Genomic DNA, 22820 nt, shown 5'->3' with positions numbered 1-22820 from the left:
AATTTGTCTTAAAACTGTTTCTGCATTATTTCATTCAAAAGAATAAGCCTCTTTTCCATTCCTTCCTTTTTGTTGCCCCACCACCACCACCAAATGCTGTACTGTTATATTTCATGAGTCTAAAAGGCAGTCTTCTTTTAAAATATATTTTATTGATTTTAGAGAGAAAGGGAGAGGGAGAGAGAGATAGAAACATCAATGATGAAAGAGAATCATTGATCAGCTGCTTTCTACATGCCCCTTACCTGGGATTGAGCCTACAACCTGGGCATGTGCCCTTGACTGGAATTGAACCTGGGACCCTTCAGTCTGCAGGCTGAATGTCTACCCACTGAGCCAAACCAGGGAGGGCTGAAAGGCAGGCTTGGATATAATGCTAACCTTAAATAACACAAAGGTCAAATTGCCAAATCCAATTTATAGGAATCAGTGTCAGACTTAACCTACTTTGGCTTTACCTCACGAGTAATAAAGATACAACAGCAGAGTAGGAAGAAATTCAGATCCACCAATAACAGATTCAAAGGGCTTTCATACATAACTGGAAAATTGTACAGCAAAATTCAGTCTTGTTTACAAATATAATAGGGGTGAGTTGGGGTATAAAAAGTCTTCAAATTTTTGAATAGATAACAGGAAAAAAAGAACTCTTCATTATTAGAAGTACTTTTGTGTTTAAAGATATTAATTAAATAGGGGAAGGAGACTAGCAGTTTACTTATCAATAGGGTAAATATATATATATACTAGAGGCCCAGTGCATGAAATTCATGCATGGGAGGGGTCCCCTCAGCCCAGCCTGCACCCTCTCCAATCCAGGACCCCTCAGGGGATGTCTGACTGCCCTGGGATTAGGCCTAAACTGGCAGTCGGACATCCCTCTCACAATCCAGGACCGCTGGGTCCTAACTGCTCACCTGCCTGCCTGCCTGATCCTCCCTAACTGCCCCCCCTGCCATCCTGATCACCCCTGCGGGCCTAGTTGCCCCCAACTGCCTCCCATGCTGGCCTGGTCACCCCATGCATGCTGCTGTTCAGTCGTTTGGCCATCCCTCACTAACCCCCCTGCTGGCCTGGTTGTTTCATACAGCCTGCTGGTCAGATCTTTGGTCGTCCCTCACTAACACCCCTGCTGGCCTGGTTGCCCACACAGCCTGCTGTTCAGTGGTTTGGTTGTCCCTCACTAACCCCCCGCCAGCCTTTTGCCCCATGCAGCCTCTGTTCGGTCATCTGTCCGGTTGTTTCAGTTGTGACCGTGCCTGGCTTTTTATATATTAGGACTAGAGGCCCGGTGCATGAAATTTGTGCATGGAGGGGGGTTGTTCCTCAGCCCAGCCTGTACCCTCTCCAATCTGGGACATCCCTCTCACAATCCAGGACTGCTGGCTCCCAATTGCTTGCCTGCCTGCCTTCCTGATTGCCCCTAACTGCTTCTGCCTGCCAGCCTGATCACCCCCTAACCACTCTGCTGCCAGCCTGTTTGCCCCCAACTTCCCTCCTCTGCCGGCCTGGTTACCCCTAACTGCCCTCTCCTGCAGGGTTGATCACCTCCAACTGCCCTCCCTTGCAGGCCTGGTCCTTCTCAACTGCCCTCCCTTGCAGGCCGGGTGCCTCCCAACTGCTGTCTCCTGCTGGCCATCTTGTGGTCCACATGGGGGCAGGATCTTTGACCATATGGGGGCAGCTATATTGTGTGTTGCAGTGATGATCAATCTGCATAGTACTCTTTTATTAGATAGGATAGAGGCCTTGTGTCCACATGGGGGCAGGATCTTTGACCACATAGGGGCAGCTATATTGTGTGTTGCAGTGATGATCAATCTGCATAGTACTCTTTTATTAGATAGGATAGAGGCCTGGTACAGGGGTGGGGGCCAGCTGGTTTGCCCTGAAGGGCGTCCCTGATCAGGGTGGGGTTCCCTTGGGGCGTGGGGCGGCCTGAGCGAGGGGCCTGTGGTGGTTTGCAGGCAGGCCACGCCCCCTGGCAACCCAAGAGGAGGCCCTGGTATCTGGAATTTATTTTCCTTCTACAATTGAAACTTTGTAGCCTGGAGTGGAGCCAAGCCTGGGGCTCCCTCCAAGGCCCTCAGCCATTTGTGTTGGGGTTATAATTGAAACTTTGTTGCCTTAAGTGGGTGGGCCCGGCCAGGGTGTGTGGAAAGCTTTGCTTCCCCTGTTGCCGGCAGCAACCCTGGCCTGCTCTCTCAAGCTCCATTCTGCCCCCATTTGTTTGAATTTGTTTACCTTCTATAATTGAAACTTTGTAGCTTGAGTGGAGGCTTAGGCCTGGAAATGGCTGGCAGAAAGCTTGGCTTCCTCTGTTACCTAGGAAACCTTGCTCTCTGTAGCCATCTCGGTTTGGGTTAATTTGCATACTCGCTCTGATTGGCTGGTGGGTGTGGCTTATGGGCGTGGCTTGTGGGTGTGTCGGAGGTATGGTCAATTTGCATATTTGTCTGTTATTAGATAGGATGCTATCTCATTTACTGTTCACAAATATCCTAAGAGCTATTGTCATTACATTTGAAATTCAGGTGAAAAAATTGATCATCAAAGGTAAACTACTAACCTAAGAACAAATTCACTGAAGCAGGAGACTAGAATGTTAATCACATTTTTCTGGTCTGTGGTATTTTTATCACATAATTCTAAAAAATTACAGATAAGGGTGAACCAAACAGAAAACAAGAGTCAATATATCAAAACTATTTAAAACTTAAAATTTAATATTGATAACCAGGCATCTTTTAAATTTTGAAATGATTGCAATCTGAAAGTGTTATTGAAAGGAGTTTTAGGGATAAAATAAGCAGGTTTATAGAATTTTCGGAATAAAGTGGGTTCATGGGGGAGGAAGGCATAGGTGAGGGCTTGGAGCTGCCAAAAGGCATCCATTCACAGAGAGAAAAAAGGGTGCCACAGGATAAGGGGAGAGGAAGACATCCATTCACAGGAGAGAGGGACAAGCCACAGGGTATGGGGAGAAAGAGGAAACAAACTCTCACAGGGGAGAGAGAAATAGTGACAAATGGGAGAGAGAGGGAAACAGATTTTCACAGGAGATAGAGAATTCTATCACTGAAGGGGGAGAATAAGTAGGGGGCACCATGTGGGGTTTGGGCTTCGAAGCTGATATAGTGACCAATCAGAAGGGAATATGAAAAAAACAAAGAACTGTAGCATTTATAAACTTTAGCAAAAAAAAAAGCTTGGTGGGTTACTGCCTTGGGACCCCACTCCCTATGAGGGAGTCTGTATTTGCTTCCAATAAATTTCCACCCTTTTCATCTACCACCTCTTGTCTGTGGCTTCATTCTTCGAATCCATATGGACAAGAACCAGGAAAAGAAATCGCCCTTGCATCCTTCTCAGGAAAAACAAGCTGACTCATTATCATTATATTATAGGTAAATAATCTGTATTTTTTCATAATTATACAGAAAACAAAAATTTAAAGTATATGTTTTTTGAAACTTTTAAATAGGAACAGCAGTTAAAGAACTATTCTCTCTGAAGTGGAGGTGACACTACAAGGATCACACTAACAAGTAGTAATTTTGCAGTATCAGTGAGGTATGTTTGTTGTTGTTTTCATTTTATAATTATTATTTTTAATTTATCTTTATTGTTGAACATCTTACAAATGTCCTCTTTGTTTGTGTGTTTTTCTCATCGACCCCCTCCACCCTGCACCCACCCCAGGCCTTCACCACACTATTGTCTGTGCCCATGGGCTATGTATATATACATATAAGTTTCCTGGTTAATCATTCCCACCTTCCCTCTGAAATTTGTCCGTCTGTTCCATGTGAGGTATGTTTGTTTTATATGGCCTCAATTCTCTGACATGCCCAGATCATTTTGAAACCTTCTATGCAAACTCATATGGATGTGAAGAATGTTAAATTTATAATTTATTTACTCTGGCCACATAAAACTTTTAAAATTAAAGAGTGGTAACCATTGTGATTCCACAATGCACCCCAAAAATCTCATATTTTTTAAAGAGGATGACAACTTAATCTGAAGGCTCCATTTTCATTTTATTCCTGATTACAGAACCCCCTTCTGTTTTGAAAATTCTTAGCTAGCATAGCATTAGTAGAAAAGGAATATATATCTCATGGATGGAAAGATTCATTTATGGATCTTTTGTTGGTATATAGATCCAACACCCTCCAGGGAGAGTCACAAATTTCCATAATGTCCCTCTGTGTACAATTTTGCATTTGATGTTCAGATTTAACTGACAGATGTGTAAAATTACAAATGATTGAATGACTTCCTACTGACTTCACAGCTGTGCTATAGATGCTGGAGAGTGTGAATTACCGTAGGGACGGTCAGCAAGAAGCCACATAACATCACACATATCCAGGAGTAAGGCATTCATTTGTAAATAAAGGCTTTGATTTATGCATTTAAAACAACTTTTTTTATGAAATGTAATTTTTAAGATATAATCTTCAGTTTAGGAAACTGGCCATAAGTGTTTTAGTGGTTATGCTATGACTATTATGGAATAGAACTAACAGCATCAAATTAACATAAATATGCTTTTTTTATTGCTTTCAGATTTGATTTTCTTAATTGCTTATGCTTCTTTTTCTATATTCATTTGAAATTTAATGGTGTATGACTCTGTTTGCATTATACCAAGAATTTATTCTGTGAATGTCTTATAATTCTTATTTATTCAAAACTTCAAATCACCAATAACTGAAATTAATCCAGAATTAAATTTGGTTGATAACCTGCAAATTTTGTCATATGACTTAAGTGAACTTTGGGAATTTTACATACCAATTACTCTTACTATCCTTTGAGTTGTTTCTGAAGTTTGCAAATAGGTGTCTTCCCCATTGCGTTTATTATTTGGGGACAAAAAGTAGAAAAAATGACAATGCCCTTCTTAGTACTTTATGAGGTTAGCGAAGTTGCGTGTGTTTCTTGCTTTAACAACAGTATTTTGTATACATTAATAAAAACATGATCCAAAGAATATTACATTTATCAGTTAGGTTTACTATTCCATATAAAGGAACTGAAAGGTGTTAGAAAGACAGAAACAGATCCATCTCCCACCCTACAATGTATCAAGAAGCCAGAAGGTTTTACATTTATAGCTTAAGGAAAGGATGTTTAGGTTCCTGCCATTCACCCCCCACCAAACTATTGTTTTATGAAACCATGTGGTCTATAAACTGTGGTGGGAACTGCTAGTTGTCTACCTTAACTTCTCTTCTCCCTCTTTTTATAAAAAAATTTTTTTATTGATTTCTGAGAGGAAGGGAGAGGGAGAGAGAGACAGAAACATCAATGATGAGAGAGAATCATTGATTGGCTGCTTCCTACCTGGCCCCCACTGGGGATTAAGCCCGCAATCCAGGTATGTTCCCTGACCCGAAATAGAACCAGGACCTCCGGGCTCCCTTTTTCCTTAAGACCTCCCATTTTTTTAAGAGAGCAAATGACTACCTGTTTTAAAGACAACAGTTCCCAGGCTCTCTCTCTGAATTTGTGGCCAGATAGCCAAGCAAGTGATCATTAAAACATTTGGTTATTACATTGGCCCATTGCTCTTTTTTCTTTTTCCACTTTATTTCCTGGTATACAGATGAAATAACCCAATCCCCAGCAGCCATCCAAGACCATGATAATGAAACTAACACACAGGGATGTCTCCATGTTGAATTAGAAGGATCATGTGTTCCTGAGAGATGGGATCTACAGTTTCAACCTCCTTCTGCCAACTTTTGCCCATCTTCATTTACATGAGAAAGAAATACCTTCCGTTTTGTTAAAACTTACTTTGAACTTCACTATTTCTTGCATTCAAGTTTAACTCTAAGTCAATTTCTAAGAGAGCAACCATGTTTTGAGAGGTAACATGGAAAGGGACCCCAGTTTTCAGATTCAGAAAGTTGTTTACTGTGATCCAAAAGTACCTGGGAGCCAGTTGTGTAGACTTCATTTTGCCATCCAAATAATCTGCAAATGGTCATAATAGGAGCTACAAAAAAAAAAAAAGACACACAGCTACATCAGAGGGCATTGTAAAATGATCACTATGAACCGCATAAAGTATCCTGAAATAATGCAAGCAACATACGAATATGCCAAATTTGAATACAGACTAAATTCCACACAAAATTAAAGTACAAAAGTCTGCCCTCATTCATTTTTAATCTTTGTTTGACAGATTGAATCTAAGTTTATTTTGCAGTAGTTGCATTTAGGCTTAGTTCTTATGAGAAATAACCTCTTTACTATATTCAGAATGTGAATTATTGCATTCCAATTTTGGTTATTTGTTGCAACACTTCTTAATGCAATCAGAAAAATACTGACTATCACTACATCAACAATAGTGGAAAGCTTTAGAAAATTCCAAGCAGGAAATTTTAGAAAATTCTACATAATAACTATTAAAATAAAACATTCCTCTACTATGCGAGTAGTAGAAGTCATTTTCCTCTCTTGTTCCCAGTCAACTAGACCCTTAGCAGAGCCCAATGTGATCCTGAGGGGCAGAGAATAAACAGAGTGCCTCACATTCAACCTTGCCAGTATACATGTTAGTCTAATGCAGATAATCAGAAAATAAAAAGAGATGCTATTCATAATAATGAAATAACTCAACCTTGGGCAGCAGTGTAAATTAAGACTGTCCTAGATAAACAGAGACTTATGGTCACCCTAAGTTTGTACCTCTTTCTGAAACAAATCTGTGAATTTAAACTCTGTCACTCACTTATTCATTCAATAATGATTTCAATGCTGACTGTACACTTTAAATAGCTCTTCTAAGGATGAAATGATGAACAAGCCAGACAAGGTAAGTATGCTCATGGTTTTTTATAGTGATGAAAGGAGAAAATAAATTATTTGCAACAGTTAAAAATAATTTTAGGTAATGGTTAGGTCACCAACAAAGTAATACAGGTTTATATTTATGGAGAGAATTAACATGGAAAGGTAGACAGAAGAAGTGCTATTTAAAGTAAAGCCTACATGATGAGAAGGAGCCATTCAAATGGAAATATTAGAAAAAAATCATAGTAGTTATACAGGATAGTAAATGAAAATTTATTGAGACAAGTGTTGGCTTTCTCTATTCAAAGAACAAAACTTGGAAAAATTAAGAAATTCAGGAAATCTACCAAAGTGAGTTTACTGTGGTCTTTTCATTTACAAATTAAATCTATTGTCTACTCTCCCACTCAAAGTAAACTGCAATCTAGTAAGCACATAGAAAAATGAACAAGTACATAAAAGCCCTGAACACAAAGGGTATAATCAGTTGGCCAAAGACTTTGATGGATGTTTGAAGACAGAAAGTTGATGTTTTCATGCTGAGAGTCCACAGAGAAACTGACATTGTTCCCTGAATATCCCATGTAGTTACCGAAATCAAAGCTCCTAAGTAGGAAAGGTAGAAAATTATCAGGCCTATCTCTCTCAGAGTCAATAACTGAAAAAAAGAAAGAAAAAAAAAATAGAACAATACAAAGTGGAAAGTTGTTTAAAGGACCCAGTTTTTATACACAGTGAAAACCCCAGTCAAGGAGCAAGACTTTTGGGCTTCAATAGGTCCTACTGGAAATTAAACCACCTAATCAGTGTAGTGGTCTATGGCAGTCTTTCAAAAAACTCTCCCCGCAACACATCCTCCCCACAAACACTATCCAAAGTAGAGAGTTCCTGTGAAATCTTGCATAAGCCAAAATGGCATAAAAAACAAAGAAGCAATTACCTTAAGCCACATCTTGCTAATGGATGCACAAAACCAGTTGAGATAAAGCACAGATGCTCACAGATACTGTTCAAAGCTGTGGTGCTGGATGCTGAGATGCTGGATATAGTTCCCAGGGAAGGAGCTTGGTGGGGCCACTCTCACTGCTTGGGGTGCACAATGTCTCTATAACGGCTCCCTGCAAAATGAATGCTGAACACTCTTTTCACTTTTCCTTTTTTTTTTTTTTTTGTATAAGGGAAAATATCCTTCTGATTTATTTTAGGTAGTGAAAACAACTACTAATATAGGTCTTTTGTAAAAGTGAAATAGTGTAAAGCAAACTTGCAAAAAGCAGAGGAAACCTATAACTGCTAGTGACAGCAGCCGATGACTAAGAGTTAACAGGGAGAATGACTTGGAGCTCAAGATATTCTAGCATCAGTTTCCCAGATATAACATTTACCTAAAGATTCATACTTTTTTGTTCCATTTATTTACTCATTTATTTATTCAATTTATTGGGGTGACATTGGTTAATAGGATCATATAGGTTTCAAGTGTACATTTCTATGTTACAAGATCTGTATATTGCACTGTATGCTCACCACCCAAAGTTAAATCATCCTCCATCACCATATATTAGGCCTCCTCACTCCCCACAACCTCCTTTTTCTGGCAACCACAAGACTAACTGCAGACAATATATATAGAGAGACAAAGATAATTTAAAAAATATAAAATTGCTGTGATGTATTTCATGCATCTTTACTACCAGCCTTTCAGAGAGATTTCCATCATTGTTATTCACCCCAAGGCTAAAACCATAGATTTGTTCTCTACAAAAGAAACTTTTATATGAATATTGATAAAGATCCTATTTGTTTTAGATACCAATAGTCAAAAAAGACTTGGTTTCTATGATTCTGAAGAAATCTTTATGTTTATCCATCATGTTCATTATTGATATGTGAAAAGGGGCCAAAAACTTATGATTTCTTTGGCTCTTTAAAAAATATGAATAAAATCTGAGGATCTGGAGGCATTTATTTATTCAACAAGTATTGAAACTGACCTGGGTGCTGGCCATAGAGAAATGAACAAACAGACAAAAAACCCTACCCTCCAGAGATCTCATCCTCCGAATGGCTGGGGATGACATACTAAGAAGCATGTGATGGAGCCACTAAACCTTTAGCCCAGCCAAACCTTCAATCTGATCTTGGCCTTGAGTATGTGCAAACTGTCATAAAGGGACAGAGTGCATTTGGCTTTGCTCCTAATAGCAGAAATACCTTAACAAGATGGTAACCTTGATCAGATGGAGCTAAAGAAAATATGGAAAATATACTTTAGCAAGTTTTTTTGGGCGTAAAATCAACATAGTAGCAACAACATGAGTGGACCTAAGTGAAATAAATTGGACAGAGAAAGACAAATACCATATGATTTCACTTATATGAAGAATCTAAAAACAAACAGACAAACAAAGCAAAACAGAATCAAACTCATAGATACAGAGAACAAACTGATGGCTGCCAAAGAGGCGGGAGGAAGGGGCTTGAGCAGAAAAGGGAAAGAGGATTAAGATGGTTACTAGACTCATCATGCTGATCACTTCATAAGTGTGAAATCACTGTGTTGCACACCTGAAACTAATATTATGTTGTATGTGAATAATATGGAAAAAGGAATCTATTTTAAAGACATTTTGTCAAAAGCTGACAAAATAACGGCCAAAGGGGGAGCTGTTAGAAGATAAGAAAAATGCCATTAACCAGGACCAGCACACTGGTGCTGCTGGTGAAGAAGCCTAGGGGAGGTGGTTGCCTCTGGTGGTGGATGTGGACTCCTGTATCATGGCTGAGCGTCAAGAAGAAAAGCCTGGTCTCCAGAGGTCAGTGTCCCAGGAGGGCTTGCTCTAAAACAGATTGCTGGAGCCCAATCCGGACTTTCTGATTCAGTAGACCTGTGGAGGGAGAATTTGCATTTGTAACAAAGTCTAGGTCCGTGGTAGGCAAACTGAGGCTCGCGAGCCACATGCGGCTCTTTGGCCCCTGGAGTGTGGCTCTTCCACAAAATACCACGGCCTGGGCGAGTCTGTTTTGAAGAAGTGGCATTAGAAGAAGTTTAAGTTTAAAAAATGTGGCTCTCAAAAGAAATTTCAATCGTTGTGCTGTTGGTATTTGGCTCTGCTGACTAATGAGTTTGCCGACCACTGGTCTAGGTGATGCTGACCCTGCTGGCCTGGAGACCATGCTGCGAACAACTGCATGAGGCCCAGGTGAGCAGAACCAAGCAGCATGCACAGCAGCAGAAGCCTGTCAGAAATGCAGAATCTCAGGCTCAAATGTGTCTACCGAATCAGAAGCTCCATGTTAGCGTTAACTCTAACCATGCTTTTTAAATTATCTTTTTCTTTTAGAATAGTTTTAGGCTTACAGAAAAATTGTGAAGATAGTACAGAGAGTTCCCATATATCATACACCATGTTCTCTGTGTTATTAACATCTCACATTAGTATAATTCGTTTGTCACAGTTAATGAACCAAAGTTGATATGTTATTAACTAAAGTCCTTATTCAGGTTTCCTTAAATTGGTACTTCCATTCTTTTCCTGTCCAGGATATCAAATTATGTTGAGCTGCCATGCTTCTTTAGGCTCCTCTTGGCTGTGACAGTTACTCAAAGTCTAGTTTTTGATGACCTGCCAGTTCTGAAGAGTACTGGTTAGGTATTTTGTAGTATGTTCCTGACTTTGGGTTTAGTTCATATTTACTTCATGAGTAAACTGGGAAGGAAGGTCACAGAGAAGAAGTGACATTCTCTCCAACATCATATGAAGGGTACATACTGCAAAACATGACTTGTCATTGTTGATGTTAACTTTGATCACTGGGCTGAGATAGTATTTGTCAGGTTTCTTAACGTTAAAGCTTCTCTTTTTCCCCTTCTTTTTCATGCCTCCCTCTTTGAATGGAGTGTAGCCCACACTTAATAAGTGAGGACCCTATGTTTTAACTTCTTGGGGACAGGGTCTACATTTTGCTTTCCACATTTGGAAGGCTAGCATGTTCCAAAGATGAGTGGAAGGTAGATGGATGATTTTATGTCTACTTAGCTGTTCCCATAAATGTATTACCAGTGGCTCAAGAATTGTGCACAATCGGTATGTGTCAGCGCACACTTTAAAACATGTGGACTCTAGCTGTATTTTTTTTTTTAATCTTTAGATGAATAGCCACCTGTTTGGAAGTGAATCTTAATTGCAAGTTAATGATGCCTCCTGGTAATTTACTACTTTAGTTGAAACTACAATATCAGCTGCAGCTCAGAGAATAAGAGCTACAACTCACACAGCTGAGTATCATCTGCCAAGGCCCACCTGGACTGCACCTGCAAAACCAGTTGTGGTTTATTTACTCTCACAGTTTATGTCAACATTCCCCAAACAATGCATCATTAGGTTTGAGTTTTCTGGAGACACTGTCTCAGTCCTCCACTCCTGTAATTCCTAACCCATAAGAAATAATTAAGTGAGGTTTAAAGTATCAGGCCGATTCAGAGTTTGTGAAGAACAAGAAAAGTCCTCTGTCTCACAGCTCAAGTCCTTAAAAATAAATAAATAATAGAGCAAAGAGAGAACAAGTAGGAATTGCACAAGTTTAACTATATTTAGGAGAAGAGAGACAAATGGGGCAACGGTGATATCACAAGAGTTATTGACAAAAAGTTCTGCAAAATTGATTAAAGATACCAGTCAGAAGATTGAAGTAATTCAAGAAATCCAAAGAACGATACATTTAAAAATCTACACCAACACAGGTAAGAGCAAAATGAAGAAATAGACAGCTAAAAGATCCAGATAAATTCAAAGGAAACACATATACAATTAAAGGGAGGAGTAACAATATAAAGGAAGGGATAACTGACTTTTCAGAAGCAATAAAAATTAGAATGTAGACAAATGATACATTAATATGCTGCAAGAAAATAAATACCAAACTTTAATTCTATAAACAGTAAAAAAAATTATGAATTTTATGATTACTTAAAGAAACATTCAATTTTTTAAAAACTGAGAAAAATTTGACAGAAGCAGATCTTAACTAAGGCAAATATATGAAAAAGGTATCTCTGTTAGAAGGAAAGTATTTCCACAAAAAGTCAGAGATTTAGGAAAATATACTAGAAAGAAATAATGAAAGAAAAAAGGGAAAGAGAAAAAAGGCAGGGAAATAGAATATTACTTACTATAAAAATGTAGATATGAGAAAATAATGTATCCTTATAATAAACCAGATAAAACTATAGTTTAAAATAAATATAAAATATGTTCATTTGAGTTAGGCATTATGTTCTGCTAAAGTTATCAGAAGTCTTTTATATTTTAGGCCCAGGAGATTAATAAATACACTAAAACTAGACTTTCATAGGTTAAATACTAATATTATAATTTCTTAGATAAGATTTCAAGTTTATAGAAAAATATTTTGATAAAAGAATAGAATGGTAAAAGTTATATAAAAGGTATAGGAAGAGAAACAGTATATAGCCCAGCTGATATGGCTCAGTAGTTGGATGTCAACCTATAAACCAGGAGGTCACAGTTCAATTCTCGGTCAGGTCAGGGCACATACCCAGGTTGTGGACTTAATCCCCAGTGTGGGTATGCAGAAGGCAGCCAATCAATGATTCTCTTTCATCATTGATGTTTCTATCTCTCTCTCCCTCTCCCTTCTTCTCTGAAATCAATAAAAATATATTTAAAAAAAAAGAAATAGTGTACAGAGGACAAATAAAGAGTACAAAGAGTTGGTAGGTTTGACTTAAACATAATAATAAATGTATTAAAACAGAAGGCATTAAAGTTTCCAGCTAAGAGATAACTGTTGTCAGTCAAATAAAAATATAACACAATTATTTCATGATTACAAAAGACATAGCTATTATATATGCATACAATATAAAAGTATAAGGTACTATAGCTGTATTATTAATAGACAAATGAGACTTGACAGTAAGCAATATCAACAGCAATACACCAAATTTGCAAATACGAATCATTTGATGTTCATAAATGCAAATTTTAACGATCTGCTATAGAATAAAATGATATACAGTAATTGTAATAAACCAAAAATAATACTTAGAGATATCTAGAGAAGACTAAATAGCAAAAGAGTCCTAGCCAGTGTGGCACAGTTGGTTGAGCATAGCTGTGGACACTGAAAGGTTGTGGTTTGATTCCCAACCAAGTACATGCCTGGGTTGCTGGCTCCATCCCCTGTAGGTGGCATGTGGGAGGCAGCGAATGGATGTTCCCTCTTATATCAATGTTTCTCTCTCCTTTCCTCTTCCTTACTCTCTCTGTAAAGAAAATCAATATTAAAAAATATTTAAAATTAAATAAATAAATAGCAAAAGAGTCCAAGAGGAGCCCTGGCGGGCTAGCTTAGTTGGTTAGAATGTCATCCCAACATGCCAAGGTTGTGGGTTTGATCCCCAGTCAAAGCACATACAAGAATCAACCAACCAAGGAATGCGTAAATAAGTGGAACAAATTGATGCCTCTCTCTTTCTCTCTTTCTCTCTCTCACCCTCTCTCTCTCTCTCTCTCTCTCTTTCTCTCTCTCTTTCTCCCCTCTTCCTCTCTGTCTAAATTCAATAAAAAAAGAAATGTTGTCATATGTAATGTATATGTTGTAAATTAGGAAGACAAAATTGTGTTAAAAATAAAATGTAAGTCAAGAGTCTGAAAATATTCAAAAATAAACTAAAAATAGTAAAAATAAACTAATGTGTAACACAGCAGAAAATAACAAAAATAAAATCGAACATACATAAACATTTTAAATACATTACTATTTTGAATGATAAAAATTTGATAAATTTGTAAGAAGGTTGATCAGAACTTTATTATATATACAACACTAGGGCCAAGAATGGGATATATATCAAAAATAAAAACAAGACTAAAAAAGTAAAACATAACAACTATTTTTATTAATGAAATAAAATTTAACTTTAAATAGAGAAGAATAAAGATAAAATAGAAAACCTGTAAAATCTTATAATAAAATTAATTTATATTTATTCAATTACTAGAAGCCTGGTGCATGAAAATTCATGCACTGAAAGGGCGGGGGGGGATCCCTCAGCCTGGCCTGCCCCTCTCACAGTCCGGGAGCTCTCAGGGGTGGGAGGTGACCTGGCAATCAGGGGCAGGCAATGCCCCCATCACACCTCTGCTGCTGCCACTGCCGGTAGCGCAAGCCTCGGCCGGCCCTGGTTACCTGAGCCTTGGCTGGCCCTGGGCAGCTGGGCAGCCGACATCCAAGGCTTGCCTGTGCCTCGGGCCAGCCCTGTGCGGTTGGGGGGCTTAAGGGACTGGAGGATTCCAGAGGCAGGCGCGTGGAGCGGCGGGGCCCGCCTGGTGGTGGGCCTGCTTTGCTGCGTACCTTCTGCCCCGGCGGGGCTGAGGGGACTGAGTGCCACCATCTTGTGGCTGTGGGTGCTGCCATCTTTGAGGGCGGGCGGTTAATTAGCATATTCCCTCCTTATTGGCTGTGGGCACCACCATCTTTGAGGGTGGGGCAGTCAATTAGCATATTCTCTCCTTATTGGCTGTGGGCACTGCCAATTTTGCGACAGTGTGAGGGTCAATTAGCATATTCCCTCTTTATTAGATAGGATAAAACAGTTAATAAATAATTTGATTGTAACATTTATTTTAATAAAGAACAGAAACATTACAAATCTTTACCACAAAGAAAATTCTGGGCTCACAAAAATTTCCCTGAAAACTCTAAAAATACTAAAGGAAAAGCATAATACCTATCATACAAACTTTTGAAGACTATAGAAAATTAGGGAATACATCCCTAATCATTTTATGAGTCTTATCTAATTATTATTCCAATAAATGGCATGACAGTATAGGACAGCAAAGTATAGGCAACTCTAATTGACAAACATAAATGGATGTCTTAAGTAAAATGTTAGCAAACTGAAAGAAAATACTTCATAGCATAGTTCGCTTAATTCCAGTAATAATGGATTGATTTTTAAATTACAAGATCAATTATTGTAATACATATCTGATACAACTGGAGAAAAATATCACTTCTGTCACATCGAATGAAGAAAAGCTTTTGATTAACTGCAATATATATTCATGATTAAAAACACTCCTAGAAAATTAGAAATAAAAGTGAACTTCTATAATCTGAAAATAATTATATCCAAAGCCAATAACAAACATCATATCAATTGTGACATGACACTTTTCTTTGAGATCAGGAATGAAACAGATGCCCAACAATAAATGAATATCACATTGGGCAATGGTATTTCTATTCTACAGTTTGGTCAGTGTCTCAAATGTTTTATATATATAGTCTTGTTTTTGTTTTTGATATATATATATATATATACACATATATATGTTTTTGTTTTGTTTTATATATATATATAAACATGTTATATATATGTTTGCATATGTATAACATGCATGCACATATGGCAAATAATATAATTTACTTGTGGCTTATTTTTACTTTATATACATGAACTTGTCTGTTATGTATTCTGCATTGCTTCTTTCTCTCAAACATAGTATATTTGTGAGATTAATTCATATTTTGTGTAGCTATATTTCATTGAGATTTATTGGTTCAAAGTATTACCTTGTATATATACCAATTTATATTTCCATGCTACTGTTGATGGAAATTTGAGTTATTTTCAGTTCAGGGCTTTTATAAACAACTAGAAGCCCGATGCACAAAGATTCATGCAAGAATGGGCCTTCCTTTCCCTGGCTGCTGGCACCGCTTTTCCGCTCCAGCCCCACCTTCCCATACTGCCCAGAGGCACTGGGCGGTTCTGGTGGTGCGGAACGCCTGTGTCGTCACCATGGTGATGACACAAGTGTCCAGCCCCACCCTGGCTGCTCGGTGCCTGCTTATGCAAATTAACCAGCCATATTTGTTGGATTAATTTGCATACTCCCTCCTGATTGGCTGGTGGATGTCATGAAGGTATGGTCAATTTGCATCTTTCTCTTTTATTAGTGTAGATGCTGTTATAAACTGTTTTGATACCTTGGTGCATATTTGCAAGACAGCTAGAGTTTATTCAGGGTACCTATCTTGAATTGGTATTGGTGCATCATATAATATTATTGGCTTGTCAAAACTGCTGTACTGTTTTCCAAAGTCACTGTGCCATTTTTTACTCTCTTCAGTCAACTGGGAGGGTTCTGTTGCTCTACATGGTATAACACACAACATTTGTTATACTCAGATTTTTTTTAATTATACCAGCCTTAAATCCTGTTTGATATATTTGTTGGCCATTAACCAGCTCCTTTTAAAAAGTATCTGTTGAAGGCTTTTTCTCATTTTCCCTTTTCTACCCTTATTAATTTGAATTGCATCCTGTGTATAGTTATACCCACATAATCACATATGTATATATGGGGAGGTTATATATATGTACACATATATGTATATATGGAAAGGTTGAAACAACCATATATATACACATACACATATTAAGTTTTAAATGTTCAAATGCCTTCTATTTGGTGGGTTGTTTTTAATGTCTCAATAATGTCTTTTGATGAACAAAACCTTTATTTTTAATAGTTATATTTATAAATATTTTCCTTTATGGTTTATGATTTTTTATTATTAGTGGATGTTTTACTTTCCTTATAATGGTTTATGATTTATATGTTGTTTAAAAAATCCTGCCCAACTTCAAATAAGTTCATGATAATATTAGTTATGTTAACTGCTTAAAAAACATATTTTTTTCTATTCACAGTTATGTCTTTAATAAACCTGGAATTAATTTTTGGAAATTATAGTGTAGGACATCAATTTCTTTATGTTGATATGAAGTTGTACTATCCCCATTTATTAAAACGTCTATCTTTTCCTCATTTATCTATCATAACATATTTTTCACATATCAAGTGTCCATACAAGTAAGAATCTAGCAAGGGCTCTTTTTTGTGTTCTAATGTCTTTTTCTCCATTGCCTGCAACAATTAATTACACATTGTGTTTATCCATAAACTGTATGAAAAATTATGATAATTTGTAGATAAAAACCTTCGACTTTTTTCTTCAGAAATACCTTACCTATTCTAGTCTTTTAAAATACATATGTAAATTAGATGGGTATATTATTTATACTATATATGAATAAATGTTTCAAGTTTAACAAAAATATTTTATGATATGGTTGGGATTACATTGAGTCTACATGTTAATTAATGGGAAATTAATATTTTTATGAGATAAAATTGTTAAGAACCATGAAGGGTCTGAAGTTTTATTTTACAGTAAAATATCAAGGTAGCCTGCCAGTTTCACAAATGCTGGTGTGAAACACATTTGTCTTAGTGAACAATAAGCCCAACTAGCCTTTGCTGAGGAAGGAGATATTATCTTTATTACACTGGACAGTAAACAAACCTTCCCTCTGCTCAGGAGGGAGATACTCCATCTCTGTCTTCTAAGGCTGCTTATGATACCAACATCCCAGAAAGGATATTGCAGAGTCAAGGTGTGAGTTCACATGAAAAATATACAGAAAAGTAAGATATCAATGAACAGTTACATCCCAATAGGAATCTCCCTATCCATGATCATGGCATATTTCAATTTTCATTTATTTCTACTTTAATGTATCTAGATTTAGAATAAATATTAACTCTAGGAGAAAAGAAGAGGATTTCTATGTATATGCTCTTCCAAGGGACTTCCTGGCACAGGCAATTTTTTATAACTTGGTCTTCATGACATTTACATGGGGCTTTTCTTTATAATTGGTCCTTAAATTATACATATGTGTTTTAAGCATATATATATATATATATATATATATATATATATATATATATATATATATATATATATATATATACCTCATATTTTGTGTTAAAATAAATGTTTAAAAATATACTTAATAATATAATATGGTTAATTCTCCCAATAGGAGACAAGTACAATATGGATTTGAGCTAACTCCTGCCTCTATTGCATTTTTTGTTAGCCTTGGTCTATCTCTGTTTTTTTCTCCACTCTTAGTTAGTATTCCCCAGGAGTCCAAGCTGAGGCTCTGGAACATGGGGAATCAATCACAGATACTTAGTAACTGCATTCCATTTGTAAGCCTGATGGAGGAAGAAAGACTGCAAATCATTATGCTTAATCTTTTAGATGGATGAATTTAAGACATGGATACCTTTGTTAGATTTATAAAGATTTTTAGACACTGTTCCTTTGGGGAAAAAAGGTGTATATTTAAATGTACATATACACATTTTCTTATGTATAATTTTAAAAGATTTGTAGATCCAAAGAACATTCACAGATCAACTGTGCAGCCAGGGCTTTAAGGTTTCTTATTGAGAGCCAGTGTTTGCCAGTGCTTTAAATTTCCAAACTATTTGAAGATGCAAAACATGCAATTAACAACACTTAAGAACAATAACATGCAGTGCATGCAATGCGCCAGACGCGTGGTATAACCAGTAATGACTGTATTGGCTTCAAGAAATGAAGGATCAGAAAAATCTCGGACATTGAGGAATGGTTTTATGGAGGAGATGAGACCTGCATGACAATTGAGATGGAGGAAAGTACAAAGAATGGAGACACCTTCTAAATCACTGGTTCTCAACCTTTCTAATGCTGCGACCCTTTAATACAGTTCCTCATGTTGTGGTGACCCCCAACCATGGTCTTAGGCTCTACAGCAGTGGTTCTCAACCTGTGAGTCGCGACCCACAGGTTGAGAACTGCTAACAGGGTCACCTAAGACCATTGGAAAACACAGATATTTACATTACAATTCATCAACAGTAGCAAAATTACAGTTATGAAGTAGCAACAAAAATAATTTTATGGTTGGGGATCACCACAACATGAGGAACTGTATTAAAGGGTCGTGGCATTAGAAAGGTTGAGAACCACTGTTCTATATAAAAATGGCAGGCAGGGAAAAGGCAGGAAAGTAAAAAAAAAAAAAAAAAGCCTGAATATTTTAGGTAGTTATGATGAAACCCAGGGGAAGTCAATATTTAAGTATCTGGTAATATGGAAGGACTAATCATCTACACTAATAAAAGAGAAAGATGCAAATTGACCATACCTCCATAACACCCACCAGCCAATCAGGAGTGGATATGCAAATTAACCCAACCAAGATGGCAGGTTAATTTGCATATGCAGGCATGGAGTGAAGACTGAAGGCTCTGCCCAAGCGAAGACTGAAGACTAAAGGCTCTGCTGCAGCCAGAGCCAAACCTGAAGGCTGAAGGCTTGGCTCTGCTGTGGCTCAAGTCCTGGAGGAAAACCGGTGCTGGCAGCCAGGGGGAGGAAGGCCTATTGCATGAATCTTCATGCAAAAGGCCTCTAGTATAGGGATAATAGCACTGCAGAAAAATATTCAATGTACTCAAAGTATACTAAAGAGAAAGTCAAGAACATTTTTAGTTGAAAAGGTGGTATCTACACTAAGTCTTGAAGTAGAAGTCTGGAAGATAAAGACAAATGAATAAAGCACTGTAGGTACAGGGTACACCAAGGTAGCAAGAATTTTCCATGTGTGGGGATTTAAACTTATTACAAGGTGTCTAACAAATGGCACTGTTGAGATTACTGGAAATTTCAATTTCCTTATTGATTTCTGATTTCTTCTTTGATAGTGGACATAATATTTTGGCAATTATTAGAATAATTAACAATAATGACAACTATCCAACATACTCTACCCAGAATATTTTTATTCAAGTTACAAGGGTATGGTTTGAAAAGAAAACTTAAGACAGCAACCAGCCAGCTGAAGAGAAAGAATATCTGAAGATCTCATTATATTTTTGTATAAGGATGCTTGCTTTGGGGGCCATTGGATACACACATGGCTGCTACTCTCCTTTATTATAGTCATAAAGAGGATCTGAAGCTCATAAAAAGTATCTGGCAGATTTGTAAAAGATATAACAGCTTGTCACAGAGATTTCTACAGAGCCATCTAAGGAAAAATATCCTTTCCAAAGCATAGCTAGGAACTATTTATGTTAGAAATGCCTACTTTGTCACAGTAAACTGAGCATTCCTCCTATCATCTAGGGTGTCAAATGGGGACCTGTTTTCTTTGACTTCTCCATGATCATCTGTCAGCAGTGTATGCATGGAGTATGAGAATTTAATACTTGTAGAGTAAGAGCATGTGTTCCTGAGGTAAAAGTCAAGTATTTTCACAAGGTATTTAACACTGCAGAGTTATTAATTTTTACCTATCGTATAGCAGTTCTAGACTAACACATGGCAGAAGAGACAGCTACCTCCATGTTGAATTTTGAGAGGTATTTAACTCTCTTTGCTACTAATATGACCCACTTTGCCAGAAACATTCATACTATTTAATTTGACCTTTAAATTTAATGAACAGAAGGACTATTTAAATGTTATAATGTTATCTAGGAGCTTATATATATATCATCAGCTGATAATAAATTCACTAAAATTGGCTTTTTAAATTAGTTTCCAAGGCATGAATTAACCCTCTGAGGGATATAAAGTGGTAAAAAGAATTGTTGAGAGTTGTCTTCAAAAATTTCCAAATGATTCATTCAACCACGAAATCTTGGAAGAAAGAGTTCAGAAAATGTAGAAGGGATAAAGAACACCCTGACTGTGTATGAAGGTTAAAGAACTCTGAAGTAGAAGAGAGAAAGAGGCAGGGAGAGGAAGAGAGAGGCAGACACAGAGACTGATTGGAGAGTTTAGAAAGGGAGCTTAATTGGGAGAAAATGCTGTAACTGCCGAAATGCCCCAGAAGCATTAAATGGTGGTTTGAAATATATGGCTGTATCTCTTATAAAATATCACAAGGTCAGTGGTCAATTCAGCGAAGACCTAAGTTTCTTCAAGCTCTCCCAGATGTCATTGGCTTGGATCATAATGACATCTGGTCCTGGAAGTGACTACCACTATAACACCTCAAAAATACAGGTGGGCCTTCTGGCCACATGAAGACTTCTAGGGATAATCATCTGAAAGTCCAGCAGTAAAGAGAAAAAAACTAAAACAGCATACCCTGTCCTGAGAACTCTTCCCAGAACCTACACCATTCTGATTCTTCATGTATCCCTTTTACTAGAACCTGTTCATATGGCTATGACTAAAAGCAAGGAAAGTCGAAAAAGTGGCCTTTTATATTCAGTTACTGTAACTCAGTTTAGCTTCAAGAGTTTTAATAATAAGTTTTATATCCTATTACACTAGATTATGTAAATGTATTTATTTTTTGTTAAGGAACATTGTTTCCTAGGTCATTAAAGCAGTTCAGATATTTGCTATGTCAGCATTTTTTTATTATAAGAGATTTAATTATAATAAACCTGTGTTAAACAAAGGGATGCTTTAGAAATGAATAAACTCCAATAAATACCTTCTTAGCTTTACATAAAGAGCACAACAGGTATGGTCCCATAGTCTTATTTTAGTTTCCATAAGCCATGATCACTTCATGCATAAAATATGAATAACATACAAGCTGAAATTTTTGGTTTCATCAAAAGGATGATGAATTAAATAACAATGTTGATAACTGATTTCCCAAAACAAAATTTTTATATTTTCCACATAACCAATCCGAATTCATAGGCGTTATTACAGCTAAAGAACTAAACATTGATACCCCAAGCACAAAATGTCGTCTACCTGTACAACATGTCTAAAATGAACTTAGGGCCATGTGGCCACATGAAAATGTTTAGAAAGCAAGCACCATCACTAAAGGTTGGGCATGCTGAGAAGGTTTTTGTCTCATTTTGCTAGTTTTTTTTTTTTTTTTGTCCCTCATAATGGGGAATTTAATACAAGTCCCTAGCCTGAAAGATTTAGGCACACTAAGCAAAATATTAAAATAAAAATTTGGTAGTATTTTGGAAAAAACAGTAAGCCTCAGTGATGTACTCTGAACTAAAATAAAAATATTAGGTTCATAAATACCATTGGAAGGCCAGTGCTGGTCTGGCCAATGACTCATTAACCAATCACCATGTTGCCCTCAAGAGGGAGGACCCACTTTGATATCATTTTTGTGGGGGATTTGTTTTATTATTAGTTTTATTATATTAGTATTATTAGCTTGGTGCTCTGTACAGTCAGAATGAACACTAAAAAATCATTGTCACTATTTTTATCCTAATTATTTGAACCCTTAATTCTTAATTTTAAATACCAAGCAGATTTGATAGAGTAGTCTCAAGCTCATGGGTGTTTAAAGAAAAACTTTTCTTTTTATGAAAATCATAAGTAGGAGAGAGACATTTTCTCTAAAAACTATGACTAATACTTTAAGTACAATCATATATCTTTTCAGGGTACTAAAATGTTATGGACTGTTAATATTATTTTATTTTGGTAAGAAATTATTATAAATTTTAAAATCTCATGTGAATGTATATTCTATTAGCTAAACCTTTTCTTGCTTTTTTACTTTTCACTAGCTACACAGTTCATATCATTTGTTACCTTAAAGTGGAAGGCTCCAGAGACAGCTTCTTATGAATACTTCTTGAAAGATCTTTGAGGTCAAGAAAGTGATTTAACCTCAGAAGCAGCCTCAAATTCTGTAGGGTGCAGAAAAAGAAAAATATAATTTAATTTCTAGGACATTCAGCAGCTGGGGATTTCAGCAGCTATAGGCCAACACATGATTTGTGTTGTAATAACCAGTCATGACAGCCAAATATTTTTTGAACTATGTTTAAGAGAACTTCATACAATATTTTAAAATAGTAGCTTCTTTGTAGCAATTATGGCATACACACATACAACACATACAAGTACTCAAATAAAGTATGATTCCAAATTTGAAGAAAAAAAATGACATATGGTTATATGGATGTCCAGTCAATGGAGTATCCAGTTGGTAAAGTGAGAAATCACAGTTATAGTTACACAATTCTTACTAGTTCTTACTACTGACCATGTCTAGATGTTACCTCTCATTCACAGGATAAACATTATTTTAGTGCAAACAGATATTTTACATT

General features: G+C 36.9%; 1 long non-coding RNA gene across 1 annotated transcript in view; it reads right to left on the bottom strand.

Annotated features, from left to right (window-relative positions):
* The window catches only part of LOC129150058 (uncharacterized), a 28143-nt gene extending 5760 nt beyond the window's left edge, over positions 1-22383 (bottom strand). The window contains exons 1-2 of the long non-coding RNA XR_008556827.1: positions 22297-22383; positions 5949-6013 (exon numbers count right to left, since the gene is read on the bottom strand). This is a non-coding gene — a long non-coding RNA (uncharacterized LOC129150058). The remainder of the gene's footprint in view (positions 1-5948; positions 6014-22296) is intronic.
* Between the last annotated feature and the right edge of the window lie 437 nt (positions 22384-22820).

This window comes from Eptesicus fuscus, chromosome 8 (genome assembly GCF_027574615.1).
Source record: "Eptesicus fuscus isolate TK198812 chromosome 8, DD_ASM_mEF_20220401, whole genome shotgun sequence".
Classification (NCBI taxonomy): domain Eukaryota; kingdom Metazoa; phylum Chordata; class Mammalia; order Chiroptera; family Vespertilionidae; genus Eptesicus; species Eptesicus fuscus.
Note: the sequence above shows the minus strand (reverse complement) of the source record. Positions and strands in the feature narration are given on the sequence as shown.